Below are 16875 nucleotides of genomic sequence, written 5' to 3'. Positions count from 1 at the left end.
AACGGGGAGCATATTTTATGTAATTTGATTTCCAGAAGAGTTGTCTTAATTTCCTTTATACGCTCAAGAATGTCTTGGTATGTTAAAACGAAGTTCAGAATTGTTGGTGCTTTTGGAATGGAAATGGATGTATTTGAAATCAACTCCTCCAGGTGAAATATTTTGGGTTGCGTGTTTTGGTTTCCAGATTTAGAGTAGTAGCAATTGCATGAGCATTTTAAATATATGACCAGTGTATCAAAGAATTGACTGATTGATCAATATGACCTCTGAGGGTAAGGCACTTCCTGCATTACTGACTGATATGCATTGACCTAGTTGCTTGCTTTGCTAGTTGTGCATTGTTGTTTGTTTTGAAATTTGAATTGAGATTGCTTGCTTATTCTTGTAATTGGAAATTATATCGGCATATCATGACAAATTTTTGTTAAATTTGTTCAGTTTAAAGGTTATTCATAATTTTACTAAGATCAAACAATCAAATAATATAGAACACATTAAAAATTTGTGTAATATAATGAAATAAATTTTACAATTTTGTTTAAATAATCACTTAAATATTACATGTACTGCAGTTTTGGCCGCACAAATATTGATAAAATTTTCATACTCTACATGTTCAAATATTTTTTCTCAATCGATAACGTAGCAAATCCGTTCAATCTTTCGCGTGACAGTTGATTGGAGACATTCTTATATTATCTTCAATTTGAATAAACTTTTTTCTTTGGATGGAATTGTAACGGGTATTCATAATAAAATTCCACAAGTAACATATATAACATAATGTACATCAATTTATTTTAGATAATTAAGCACTTACTTGGATAACAACCATCCATTTTCTTCCATTTTTTAAAAACCCAACTTTTATTAAATTTACTTTGGCTTTCCCATTCTCGAGACAATTAAACAATGACCCAAGCTATCCTCCATTGCATGTGATTTACGAGTTAAGGATAAAAAGTAACATTATGTATCACTTGAGAAGATATTACATATATTTCCATGAGACGTATTAACCTGATTCATACTAATTAATGTGGAATACAATACTTGTATTATAAAAATTAATTTTTTTAAAAATGAAATGGATCGAGTTGTAGATCAAGCTCACACAATTGACCTATAAAACCATTTCACGTAAGTTTTTGTGAATTAATATATATTGTCAAAATAAACAACAAAAAGTTATTTTAAAGAAAAAAAGTAAAAAGCACATGATCCATCCTCGTACCCTAAAAACTCAAGGGCTTTTTTTAAAAAATAATATTAATTTAGAAACTATTTAGCAAAATATTGCAAAAGTGCGAGTCTTGTAAAAATAATGCAATCCATAGAAAATTTTACAGGATTCTTAATATTTTTTTAAAAAAATAAAGGAAACAGAGGCGTAGAATCCGTGCCAGATTGTCATGGATTCTGAATCCGTGACATGCAGTCACGGGTTCTAGGAATCCATGACTACCATCATTTAAATTGTGTGCAGTTCCTCCGACTTCTTTGTGCAATTCCTCCGACTTCTTTGCATTTCCTCGACTTCTTTGTGCAAAATACTTGAAGGCTGTTAAGAAATTCTTGTTTCCGGTTGTGTTCCGACTACGCAAAAATAATAACCTTGAAATATTTTCAAAAAGCACAAAATTATATTTATTATTTTTTTAATATCCACATTATTATATTTATATCGTGATTAATATAAAAAATATACTATTTAACAAAATCATACTTATTCGTATAATGCTAGTGAACAAAATTATAAATACATTAATACAATATAAATAATACAAATAAAATAATAATAAATTGCTTAAATTACCTTCTCAAACGTGGTTATACGGAATTTATAATAAAATCAACGGACAATGATAATATCCGAAATAAATGACAAACATTAACGGAAATTTACACAAAACAAAATATTACTTCTTAATATATAATTATAATATTATCAACGAAATTAAACATTACCTCTTAACACCTCTTCGAATGGAATGGATTACAAAATCAACAAATAATATTAATACAAGGCCGAAGGAGAAAAGAAGGATTTTACGCAAATGAATCGGAGGAAAGAAACATTTTGCAAGAATGAATCGGAGAAAGGAAGCATTTTGGGCAGATGAAACGAAGAAAATGCGCGCAGTTTAAAGAGGAAGAGCGACAAATTCCCTAGAATCCCTGACAGGCTCTTTTTCTTCAATTTTTTTTTAAAAAATTTAGAATCCGCTATAAATTTCTACGAATTGCACTATTTTTACAAATATCTCATTTTTACAATATTTTACTAAATAAAATTTTTAAATTAATATTATTCTATAAAAAAGCCCCAAACCTCAAACTCAAGACTAAACACAAGTCAAATTGAGAATCCATGACAGGCTATCACAGATTTAGAATCCGCTATAAATTTCTATGGATTGCACTATTTTTACAAACATCTTATTTTTACAATATTTTACTAATATTTTTTTTAATTATTATTAATTTTAAAAAAAGCCCCAAACTCAAACTCAAGACTAAACACAAGTCAAATAAGGAATCTGTGACAACCGCTTTTTCTTTAATTTTTTTTAAAATTTAGAATCTGCTATAAATTTCTACAGATTTCACTATTTTTACAAACATCTCATTCAATATTTCATTAAATAATTTTTAATTAATATTAATTTTAAAAAAAGCCCCAAATCTCAAACTCAAGACTAAACACAAGTCAAATAAAAAATCAATCGACTGTCAGAACTGCAAGAATATATTATTAAAAAATGAAGGAAATAAGATCGAGTTTTTTAAATAAAATAGTAATAAAAACTTTAAAACCAGGAGGCAAGCTTACTCAAATTAAACGAGACATCTTTTTATGTGGATGATTTTGACAGACGTTGAGTTCTTTTAAAACAGTAGACTAGAAGATTGATTTCATTTTAAAATTTAATTAGCTGCTGTTATTTTTATTTAGTGTTTGGGAGACTTTTTAAAATGCCTGATTGACTGCTTTTTTTGCATGCATGTGTTTGTGTATTTCCGAAAAAGAGTTTTTTAAAAAAATATTTAAGCATTTATTTTAAGCAGTAGATGTTATACTAGCAGTATAGTGACAACTGACATACACATCTCTTAATAAGATATAAGCGTAAATTTGATACTAAGTTAAATAAAAACAAATCACACCATTGTAATTATAATAAAAAACGAATTATCATATGATAATATGATAGATAAAGTGGGATTTCATGTTACATTAACAATTTGGAGCTATTATTTGCAGTTGGTTTGAGATCGAATTAAGCACATTCACTTATATTTGTATATTGTCACACTTCACGTATTATATTAGATATATTATATTATATTTAACTTGAGCATGTTATTTATATACAAAGAACGATTTCTTCAAACATAATACTAAATTGTCATGAAATATATTTTTCTTGTGTACATTAAATTTGTATTTTTTTCTCTTTAACATACAATTTGTATTGATGGGATTCAAAATTTCTATGTAAATTATTCAAAATGTTTATATATATATAGATATATATATATATATATAGCATATCGGGATAGGTCTGGTAAACCCGGTACTTCAAACTGGTTCAGCACGAGTCAGATGTCAGTCAGCTTCGGATTCGCACAAACTAACATAAAGTAAAGGGCGTCCTAAGTATTTTCGTTACAAATTATCTGATATTCAGATCAGTACTATGTATTCACCACCATAATTATTTGGGACTTTACTCGATAAAATTTATCTTGTTGCTCGACTGGTCTGCCCTGATCATCTATAAGCTGACCAAGTAGATGACAGTTTGGAGTTCACGCAAAATTCTGGCCCGAGCCCAGGCCCTAATTGTATCAATAATACGCCCATTATTTATATCATTTAAGTGAATGATGTGCGATATCAGTGCTCGGGTCAGATCTGGATCGGGTCGGCTACATGGAGTATCAGGTTTGATTGATCATTATATATAATATTAATAATTATATAAATATTTTTAACTACTATATTATAATTTTTTTAAATTTAACCTTGTATTACATAAATATTTTTTTTAAGAAGACAAATATTATACCATTTTCTCACACATTTCATAATGATGCAATGGTAAGTTTACAAAAAATGGCAAATGGAAGTAATTGAAGAAATACCGTTGTAAGGTCTAGAAAATTCGAACTACGTACCTGACTGCATGCAATATATGGTTTTACTAAAATATGTGTTTAATTATTTTAAAGTTTTAAATGCATGATTATTGCATGTATATGTGTTTTATTTCATGGTTTATTAAGGCTTCATGTATTAGGGCGGCTCGAACGAGAAACGGAGACCGAGGATAATTGGAAAAAATATTTTTTAAATAAATTTTTTTAATTATTTTGTATATGGTGTAATTAAGTGAGATTTCGGAAAATGGATCTTGGTGGGATATTTTTACTCGCCGGGTCATATTGTAATCCGACACGCAAAATTTTGGCTAGTTGGAGGACTTTTGAGAGTTCATACTACATTTTCAAAAACGTACCTAAGCGAAAAATTTTATGAGTGTGTAAATGGGTCTATTTTAAAATATTTTGGGCATAAACTTCTACTCCTCCTAATTATTTTAATTAAGGGCGCATTAGCACTCAATATTTTAATTAAACCTACCCCAAAAACCATATTCCCACCCTCACCTCTCTCGGCCACCCCTCCCCATTTTCCCAGCAGCCTCCATGAGTTCCAGCAGTAGGAGTGATCGGATTCCTCAAGAATTTACTTAAGAAACGTTGTCACGTCTCTCCGGTGTCCATCTCTCGCCTCGCTTTCATTATTTTTCGAGCGTTTAATCGCAAAGGCACGACCGATACCTCTATTTTCTCGTCTTTCACACCATAACACAATTTTTGATTGAACGTGCATGTTTTATTATCGTTCTAATGTTTTATGTGAGTTTTGAATGCATGTTCGTAGAGGAAACTGATTTGTATGAATTGATTCTAACGTTTTTGTCTCTTGGTTGAAGAGGCTGACTGGATGTGGAGGTAGGGGACTCAAACGCGTCTGAATTATAGTGTTTAGCTGTTAGGATCAGACCGTGAGTCGGTTTGGTGATGGTGCGATCAGGTTTCCTCGATTTAGGGCTTGGGACAGCTAGGTTGTGCGAAGGGCTGAGGGCAACATGCATGGGGATAGGGACCACGACTAGGTCGATCCAAGAGGGTCTTAAGGTGGGCTAGGAAGGGTTGGTTCGAGCATGGTCCGGGCTAGTTGAACATGGGGTAGAGGTTGGCTTCAAATGTTGTTTAGGATTTTTGATCTGTAGGGCCAACGCCGCGGCGCCGCAACACCTGATCTTCGTGGCTGGGAGTGCTGCAGCGCTGATGCCGGGCGCCTAGGCGCTAATCAAGAACCGCAGCGCCACAATGTCAGCGCCTAGGCGCAAGCCCATTGTAGATGGGGTAGTTGTTTTAGCGCTTATGACTCGTTTGGGTGTTGATATGTCGATATGAGTGAGGTTATTGACAGTTAAATTAGATCATACAGAGTTTGATTAGGAGTCTTCGAACTATGGTTTAGGTTTGATTGAGTTCGGGTTAAAACCGGGTTTTCGGTCCAAGTTTTAAAACGAATTAGTCCAAGTTTTAAAACAAATTATAGAAATTGATGCATGCGCTCAAGCTTACATCTAGGAAATGGTTATAAATGTGTTTTGAGGTGTTTTAATAAGTTTGGTTGGCTTCAGGTCGAAAAGTAAAACAGTCAATTAGGGTTTCCCAGGGCAAACTTGTCATTTTTTACTCGGGTCGAGTTAGCAGTCATGGCAGCACCCTAAACACTAAAGTTGCATGTTTAAAAATGTATATGTTATTACGAGCATGAATTTTTATTAAAATACAAAATATACGTTGCATGCTTGATTTTAAAGAAATTTACGTATATGCATGATTTTATAAGTGATGAATACAATGACATGTTTTTGAATGATGAGAGTTGGTTGTGACTAACACAAAAACGAACATGTAAGGCCAAGGCTCAGTGGATGGGTAATACTCTCGCTGATGTCCCCGCCATCGGGTACCGCGGTTATACGTAGATGGATCCATCGACTAGAGCAGATACGAAAGTCACAACTAATGATCTAAATTCAAATAAAGAAAATAAACACGTATATGTTGATATGATGAGATATGTTATGGAAACATTATGCTTGGACATTGTATGTTTAAGTTCATACTTCTAAAATCATGAAATGTATTTTAATTACAGTATTTTTCATTGTTGTATGTTATGTATATATACTTGCCATAACGATTCAGGTGTGTTGAGTCCTTAGACTCACTAGGTGTGAATGATGCAGGTGAGCACGATGAGTTTGAGACTGGAGGCGCCCAACACTGAGTAAGCGAAGCTGGGAGTGCGCACGATGACCCGAGGACCTTGCATATTTCCGCACTATATGTTTATGGGTCATGGATGAACACTGTTTTTTTTTTTTACATTTTATATCTTTTTATATGTTGATGATACGACAAGCTTTGATTGTTGCGTTTGAGTTCTTTTCAAATAGTAGTCTAGGAATTTGATGATATTTAGGATTTATTTAACTGCTGTTATTTTTATTCAGTGATTGAATAAATTTTTAATACGCATAGTAGACTGTTTTCATTCGCATGTATGTGTAAGAGCATTTTCAAAATTAGCTTGCAAAAAAAATAAAAATTCTAGCACTATTTTAGTAGCACGAGTCGTTTCAACTGTCATATTTTTAAATGATGGTGGAAAATCGGGGATGGACATTTGATGCTTTTATGAAGGCATGTTAAGTTGATTATCACAACTATTGATAAAATTAGACTATTATGCAAATCATTGTTTGTATTACAATGAAATTCAAAATGTTATGCAACAAAATCCGAGTCGAAAGTTCGTCATTGTAACCATGAAGCCAATCATGTTACTTTTATTATTTTTCTAATTTCTCTATTATTATATTTATATCATGATTAATATTAAAAATATACTATTTAACAAAATTATACGTATTTGTATAATGCTAGTGAACAAAATTATAATTACATTAACATAATATAAATAATACCAATAAATATTAATAAATTACTTAAATTACCTTCTCAAACGTGGTTATACGGAATTTGTAATAAAATGAACGGACGATGTTAATATCTGAAATAAGTAACAAACATTAACAGAAATATTACACAAAACAAAATATTACTTCTTAAGGCAATGGTTATAAATGTGTTTTTGAGGTGTTTTACGTATATGAATGATTTTTTAAGTGATGAATACAATGACATGTTTTTGAAGGTGTGAGTTGGTTGTGACTAACACGAACACGAACATGCAAGGCCAAGGCTCAGTGGATGGGTAATATTGTCTTCGATGTCCCCGTCGCCGGATACCGCGGTTATACCTAGATGGATCCATCGACTAGAGCTGATACGAAAGTCACAACTAATGATCTGAATTCAAATAAATAAAATGAACACATATATGTTGATATGACGAGATATGTTATGGACACGTTATGCTTGGACATGCTATGTTTAAGTTCATACTTTTAAGATCACTAGCAAGAAGCACGTGCGATGCACGTAAATATTAATTATTTAATAAAATTTAAAATTTGATTTTTTAACAAATAATTTGAATCATTTTTTTATTTATATTGGTTTAATATTTTGTCATATTAGACGAATAAATTAATTGAAAACTTATATACCTTACATTCAAAATTGTTTCTCAAATTAAAATTCAAACCGTTGATTTTATGTTATATAATAAATTATAATGAGCATAATATATAGAACAAATTGAACTGAAACAAATTTTGAAAAAATATATATCTAAGCACCACGTATAAGGTATAATAACCTAAAAATCAACCAAATTAAGGATTTTATAAATGCATAAATCATAATTTATATAAGTGAAGCACACTAAGGACAAATAATTATCGATTTAAAATATTTGTAACTAACTTATCAAAATATATCAAAACTAATGAAATAATAATATTGATAATAAAATATAACATATAATATTCAATTTAAATATTATTTAACCTCCTACATAACTTTTTTACATTTTGCTTTAGAATTATATATCATAGATAAATTAATTTTCATATACATTAGTTAATGAATATTTTTAAAAAAGTATATACTTTATATTTTTCATTAAGCCATCGATTACAAATTATATATATATATATATTATGTATTTGTATGTGTTTAGTGATTGTATATTGTTGGGATCAAGAAATAATTTAGATGAGGTGGATAAACTCTTTAAAAATATTTGCTTCTAAAATTTGTTTTCAATCATTCTTAGGCGGCTGAAAGATTTTCTCAAACGGTTAGAAATATGAACCACGTGAAAAGTGTGGAAGACGGTTCAATATTTCTAATGATATTTTCAACCTGTTGGCAATCTAAACAACAAGATATAGTTTGAAATGTAAAAACTTGTGAAAAGTAAATACAAGGGAATTTTATGGATGTTCGGATAAAAACACTCATACTTCATTCTTTCTTCCTCTGTAGGAATGATTTCACTAAAGACTTTGTCTGATATATAATTTTTTTAAAAAAAAATGCTACTAAAATATTGAAATTTTTTATTATAGCTAATTCTCTTAATTTTTCTATCTGATTCATATTTTATGATATTATTAGTATATTACCATTCTTAATTAGTGATATAAACTCTACTAAAAAATTTATTAAATTCTTTACTTTCAATTCTTAGTTAAAACAACAAAAAATATATTAGTATTAAATTTCATATTATTATATTATTATATACTTATCATGTTATTATACTATTGCGTATATAATTATTTTGTTCTTATATCTTCTTGTGATACTATAACGATAGTTTATTACTTAATTAGAAACTACACTAAAACATAATTACAAAATTGCATTAAAATCATAAAATAACTTGTAGAAAGAAAATTAAAAGGATAAATTAATATTTAAAGTTAGTATAAAGATGGATTATTTGAGAAAATTAATATAGGAGTTACATTTTATTCTCGAAGTGATATAAATTATTACAATCAATGTATATTATAGTGATAATTCATTAGCATTTGTCAGACTATTAATTATATATTCGGTGGAATAAATAAAAAATTTTGATATTTCATTTTTACACTTACAACAATTAGAAATTTACAAATACATCTTTATTGAATCTTTGGATTTGTATTGATGAGGATGTCATTTTTATCTTTTGACAATTGAAAAACATGACCAGTTATCTACACTTTTGTAGGTATATAGATAAAAAATATATTTTTATTATCAAACATTTATTCATTTTTAATGCATAGATTTTCCAAAATATGTGTAGAAAATTTCCATGCAATTAATCTAAAAACACACAATTTAGGCGGATAGTAGAAAATTTGTTATTCTTTTTACACTTTTATAAGTATAATAGTAAAATCACAATGCAAAAACTTTGCTCATGATCCATACTTTTATAGGTATATAGATAGATATAGATTTATAGGTATATAGATACATTACAATAAGGCTCTAAATGTCAATTAATTATTAGTAATGATGAGTCATTTATATATGTCCTGTTATTTTTATCTTTATATTACAATAATAATAAGTTTTATTTTATTCAAGTTTGCACGAAGGGTATTTTTATTAATGCACAATCGGAAAACAGTTTCTGAAATAAATCCTCGTACGAATGAGAAGCAAACACGATTAATTAGAATCGCGCCCTCAATTCAATAACGAACAAGGATCGATTAGGTTGTCCCGATCTTTTGAAACAAGCAACGATTTGTGATATTCACCTCTAAGCGATTAACATTTAGCAACAAATATCAACGATAATAACAATCGAATTTCATACGAACCTTCAAAGAACTCGTTTTGACAATCCGTGCGAAAACAATTGACAAACGCCACAAAGATGCAATCTTTGATAAGTTTGATTTTGTGAAGAACAAAGCAAAATGCCTTGCAAATTTGAGAGAAATCCTCAAGATATTTGATATATGTCTGAATTATCTCGTTCATGGTCTATTAGAAGGCTTAAATAATCAACAAAAACCATAAAAAGTAGTGTAAAAAGTCATAAAGAAAGTTGTGAACAATTTCTACACGGGAGGGCGCGCGGCTGCGCATGATCTCGCGCGGTGGCGCGCTATATACTGCATTCCCCAGCCTGGTGCGCGCGGCAGCGCCGAATCACGCGCGGCGGCGCGCGGTCGCTTCGGTTCATGCGCGCATGCGTCGCTTCTGGCGCGGGTGCACGCGTGCTGCTGTCCTCATAGTCTTTTATCACTTGAATGACATTCCAAACACTTCCATTATTGTGTCCATGTTCCCCAAGCTCCTCTAATTTAGACACCCATTTGTTGAACTTCCTTGGTAGCTCACCATGAATCCTTGAAGTGCTTCTTTAAACTTCTTTCTACGTCCCCTCGTTATAGGTCCTTCGTTATATTCTTTGTTGAACTCCACCACTTGCTTGAATATGCTTGATTCATCATCTTTAATCACAATTAAGCTTGAAAGTCCGAGGCAACAACGTATCTTAAATCTCCTTTCAACCATTAGCACGTAACACCCGGTCAGATTCGTATCATACTCCCCTTCTTCAAAAAGATTTGTCCTTAAATCTTGTCTACCTACGCAAAAACGAAGCAAGTTAGTAATAACAAAATTTATATGACCAACATGCTTACCTTCAGGTTCAAGTTTGTAGGTGCTATTGCCCACGTGCTCCTTCAATGCTTTGAGCCCTAACTCCATGGTTGCCTTCACTGTCAATGTAACAACCTCAACATACACCAATTGACGAGTGACACCAAATGATAAGATATCATTAACTATTACAAAGATCAGATTTCTCCCCTTCTTAGACCTAGTCAACACCAAAATAATATCCATACACGTGTATGACCATAGCTCACTAGAAATAAGAAATAATTGATGCAACATATAAGAATCTAGGTTAGATGCCCTTTCCCCATATCCAATGCACCTCATGCAATGAATTTAGAATAAACAATTTATCCTCCTTAAAATTGTATTCATTATGATCATAAAAATTCTTACGTGCAATGCATGTTTCACAATTCCACTCAATATACCTCCCCATATGCAACCATAGTAAAAATTCATGCCTCATATCTATGGCTCTAGTTACTTCATGGCTACCAATTAAACACATGTCATGTGCCTCAATATCAAGCAACAACTCATGCAATGGATGTAGGATGAAAAATTTATTTTCTTTAAATAGGTATTCATCATGAATAAAGAAATAATCATGTTCATCCTTGCACATCTCAAAACCATCAAACAAGCATAAATCATGCAAATAGAACACCCTAAATATACTATCCATGTAATCTTCACAACCATCACCAATCAAATATAAATAATGGAAATAGGACATGTCACATGTACTATCAATGCAATATCTTATCTTATCACAAAATCTAAGTCTAATGTATATAAACCCTTGTAGTAAACAAACCCCATCAACTTTGTAAATCGTGAGATGTTCAAAATTCAGAGTAGGTACATGCAATTCATCCATGGTCTCAAATTCATAACAATCAAGGAATAAGGATAAATTTATATCCGGCCCCTTAACCACCAACTTTGCAACTCGCTCTACACATTCTTGAAAACAAAACGACACAAAATTAAGGTAAGGAAGCAAATCATACCTCCCAGTCGTTGCAGTGGTAACTACCCTTACCTCACGGTGATTTCTCTTGACATCATATGGATCATCCCACTGCATTCACAGCAATAACACTGTCTCGCCTCCTCATCATGACTTCATCAGATTCCTGCAAAGATGAAGTAACAATGCTCGGGATTGAACCGGCTATTTCATCACAATGAGAATAAACCACTTTGTACAAAGGTACATGAAACGGTTTAAGCAATAATAAATAACTCTCAACCTCACTCTTTTCATTCTTTTAGGCCTTTAATTCAATTTTCTTTTCTTTATCTTTGGCCTCTTTTTCTTTTTCATCTTTTCTCTCTTTCTTATTTTCTATGGCCATCTCACTCTTTTGTTCACTCTTTCTTTCGGCCATTTCACATTTTTTTTTCACTCAATTCGTGAATAAATTTCAATTGATCCTCAAGGACATTTGGATTCAATTGAACCAATGAAACAATAGTTCATCAAGAAATTTATGTATGATAATCTCTCCTTGCCTAATCTCTTCCTCCAAAAGAGACAAATTAAGCATTTCTTCTCCACCTAATGATTCATTCTCAGTTGTATATCGTTCAACAACATTCAACTCACCAACTAGCGGAATACAACCATCATCAACTCTATTAACCACAACCTCAAATTCATATCCTTCTACAACCTCGACTTCATATCCCAGTTCACCAACAATCTCAACCTCCACTTGAGATTTAAGCTCAACCACAACATCAACCTCCATTTGAGATTTAAGATCAACTGGCGATTTTATTATGGTCTCCTCATCACGTGGACATTGACTGATATCATGCCCGACCTCAAAACACCAACAACATATAACATCACAAGTACTAGAAATTGAATTTTTACTTGTACCTTGATATTCATATTTTGTAGTTTCACGTCCCGACTGCTCCATTGGACTATCAATGATTTTCTCTCCCCGGTTGCTATACCCACTACTCTCCTCATATCCCCTATCATCATCACGATGCAAATACAACGATCTATTCCCTCCAAATCTTCTACGTCGCCTATCCTCATCATATTGCCTATCATGTATTTCATCTTCTTCACACCTCCTATATTTTTTTCGTAGAGGTTTAAACTCCTTCTCCCATATTCTATCCAACCCTCTCAACATTGTTTGAAATTGACGATCGTCAACCATTATACCTGCAAGAAAAGGTTAGTAGAAAATAATAAAGAATAATTTTTCTCACCACAAATCCTCGCTGGTCACTCCAATGAAAATTCACTCGACTCTCCCTTTTTTTTCTCTCTTTTTTTTCGTCACTACAAAATACTCACCGGTCAATCCAAAGAAATAACGCTCGCACTCAGGTGTTTTCACTCGAATTTGATAGTTCTCTCTAAAATGTGCTCAAGCTTTGTACTTGTATATCAAACTAACAAGATTCAACTCGTGGACACTCGCAACTGTCTCACTTGGACTGCGCAAAACAAAGAACGCTAGAATAACGCAGACCTTACAACAATACAAAGGATAACACAGATTTGAAAACAGAACCAAAAGTATAACACAGATCTGAAAAAAGAATAAAATTTTAGAAAGATCTGAAAATAAAATCGAAAGGATAACACAGATCTGAGAACAAAACAAAATTTTAGACATATCTGAAAATAGCAACGAAAGGATAACAGATCTGAGAACAGAACGAAATTTTAAATAGATCTGAAAATAGCAACGATAACTTACTTGAATCAAAGAGAACCAAAAGCTCTGATACCAAATGATATGAATCCTCGTACGAATAAGAAGCAAACACGATTAATTAGAATCGCGCCCTCAATTCAATAACGAACAAGGATCGATTAGGTTGTCCCGATCTTTTGAAACAAGCAACGATTTGTGATATTCACCTCTAAGCGATTAACACTTAGCAACAAATATCAACGATAATAACAATCGAATTTCATACGAACCTTCAAAGAACTCGTTTTGACAATCCGTGCGAAAACAATTGACAAACGCCACAAAGATGCAATCTTTGATAAGTTTGATTTTGTGAAGAACAAAGCAAAATGCCTTGCAAATTTGAGAGAAATCCTCAAGATATTTGATATATGTCTGAATTATCTCGTTCATGGTCTATTACAAGGCTTAAATAATCAACAAAAACCATAAAAAGTAGTGTAAAAAGTCATAAAGAAAGTTGTGAACAATTTCTACACGGCAAGGCGCGCGGCTGCGCATGATCTCGCGCGGTGGCGCGCTATATACTGCATTCCCCAGCCTGGTGCGCGCGGCAGCGCCGAATCACGCACGGTGGCGCGCGTGGGGCTCGCGGCCGCGCCGGTTCATGCGCACATGCGCGCGCGCGGCTGCGCCGCTTTTGGCGCGGGTGCGCGCGTGCTGCTGTCCTCATGGTCTTTTATAACTTGAATGACATTCTAAACACTTCCATTATTGTGTCCATGTTCCCCAAGCTCCTCTAATTTAGACACCCCATTTGTTGAACTTCCTTGGTAGCTCACCATGAATCCTTGAAGTGCTTCTTTAAACTTCTTGCTACGTCCCCTCGTTATAGGTCCTTCGTTATATTCTTTGTTGAACTCCACCATTTGCTTGAATATGCTTGATTCATCATCTTTAATCACAATCAAGCTTGAAAGTCCGAGGCAACAACGCATCTTAAATCTCCTTTCAACCATTAGCACGTAACACCCGGTCAGATTCGTATCAGTTTCAATTATACACACTTTTATAGATATATAGATATAGATATAGATTACAAAATTATAATAAAATCATTGGAAAAAATGTAGACAAAAAGGTAAAAAGATAAAATATTTAAATGTAGTATAAAGATGTATTATTTGATAAAAATTAATATAAGAGTTACATTCTATTATTGAAGTGTGTATAAAAGGTTAATTTTGTCATTGCACAATTGGAAAACAATGTCATTTATTCACACTTTTATATGTATATATAGAAATATATAGATAAAATGTATTTAATTACAGTACTTTTCACTGTTGCATGTTATGTATATGTACTTGTTATAACGATTCATGTGTGTTGAGTCTTTAGACTCACTAGGTGTGAATGATGCAGGTGAGCACGATGAGTTTGAGACTAGAGGTGCTGAACACAGAGTAGGCGGAGCTGGGAGTGCGCACGATGGCCCGAGGACTTTGCATATTTCCGCACTATATGTTTATGGGATGAACATTGTTTTTTTTATGCCTTTTATATCTTTTTATACGTTGATGATACGATAGGCTTTGATTGCTGCGTTTGAGTTCTTCTCAAACAGTAGTATAGGAATATGATGATATTTAATATTTATTTAACTGCAGTTATTTTTATTCAATAATCGAATAATTTTTTACTACGCAAGGTGGACTGTTTTCATTCGCATACATGTGTATGAGCATTTTCAAAATTAACTTGAATTTTTTTCCCTAGCAGTATTTTAGTAGCACGAGTCATTTCAACCGTCATATTTTTAAACGATGGTGGCAAGTCGGGGATGGACATTTGATGCTTTTCATTCTACCTTATCCATAGTTATGTAGGCATGTTATGTTGATTATCACAACTATTTATAAAATTAGACTATTCTGCAAATCATTGTTTATAAAGCATGTTATGTTGATTATCACAACAATTTATAAAATTAGACTATTCTGCAAATCATTGTTTATATTACACTGAAATTCAAAATGTTATGTAACAAACTCCGAGTCAAAAGTTCGTCATTGTAACCATGAAGCCAATCATGTTGCTGACATCTCCTTGTGACTGGCCACCCTTGAGCAAGGAACTAATTTTGAGTTGGTCATATATGATATTTTATAGGTTTGATACAAATTGAAAAAATGGACTCATAAGACGATAAAATGTGATTTTTTTTATTAATACGCTTTTTTGTAAAACAATACATGTGTAAAAGAGAATATAATTAAAAGATCAAACAATCAAATAATATAGAACACATTCAAAACTTGTGTAATATAATGAAATAAATTTTACAATTTTGTTTAAATAATCACTTAAATATTATATGAACTACAGTTTTTGGTCGCACAAATATTGATAAAATTTTCATGCTCTACATGTTCAAATATTTTTTCTCAATCGATAACATAGCAAATCCGTTCAATCTTTCACGTGACATAGTTGATTGGAGACATTCTTATATATCCTCAATTTGAATACACTTTTTTCTTTGGATGGAATTGTAACGGGTATTCATAATAAAATTCCACAAGTAACATATATAACATAATGTACATCAATTTATTTTAGATAATTAAGCACTTACTTGGATAACAACCATCCATTTTCTACCATTTTTTAAAAACCCAACTTTTATGAAATTTACTTTGGCTTTCCCATTCTCAAGACAATTAAACAACAAGCCAAGCTATCCTCCATTGCACGTGATTTACGAGTTAAGGAGAAAAATTAACAGTATGTATCACTTGAAAAGATATCACATATAATTTTCCATGAGACGTATTAACCCGATATAATTTTCCATGAGACGTATTAACCCGATTCATACTAAAGTGGAATACAATACTTTCATTATAAAAATTAAATTTTTTAAATGAAATGGATCGAGTTGTAGATCAAGCTCACACAATTGACCTATAAGACCGTTTCACGTAAGTTTTTGTGAATTAATATATATTGTCGAAATAAACAACGAAAAGTTATTTTAAAGAAAAAAGTAAAAAGCACATGATCCATCCTCGTATCTTACAAAACTCAAGGGCTTTTTTTTAAAAAAATAATATTAATTTTAAAACTATTTAGCAAAATATTGCGAAGGTGTGAGTCTTGTAAAAATAATGCAATCCGTAGAAAATTTACAGGATTCTTAATTTTTTTTAAAAAAAATAAAGGAAACAAAGGCGTAGAATCCGTGACAGACTATCATTGATTCTGAATCCGTGACACGCATTCACGGGTTCTAGGAATCCGTGACTACCATCATTTAAATTGTGAGCAATTCTTCCGACTTCTTTATGCAATTCCTCCGACTTCTTTGCATTTCCTCGACTTCTTTGCTGAAAATACTTGAAGGCTGTTAAGAAATTCTTGTTTCCGGTTGTGTTCCGACTACGCAAAATAATAACCTTGAAATATTTTCAAAAAGCACATAATTATATTCATTATT

This window comes from Primulina tabacum, chromosome 5, assembly GCF_025594145.1.
Source record: "Primulina tabacum isolate GXHZ01 chromosome 5, ASM2559414v2, whole genome shotgun sequence".
Taxonomy (NCBI): domain Eukaryota; kingdom Viridiplantae; phylum Streptophyta; class Magnoliopsida; order Lamiales; family Gesneriaceae; genus Primulina; species Primulina tabacum.
This window is presented reverse-complemented; position numbering follows the sequence as displayed.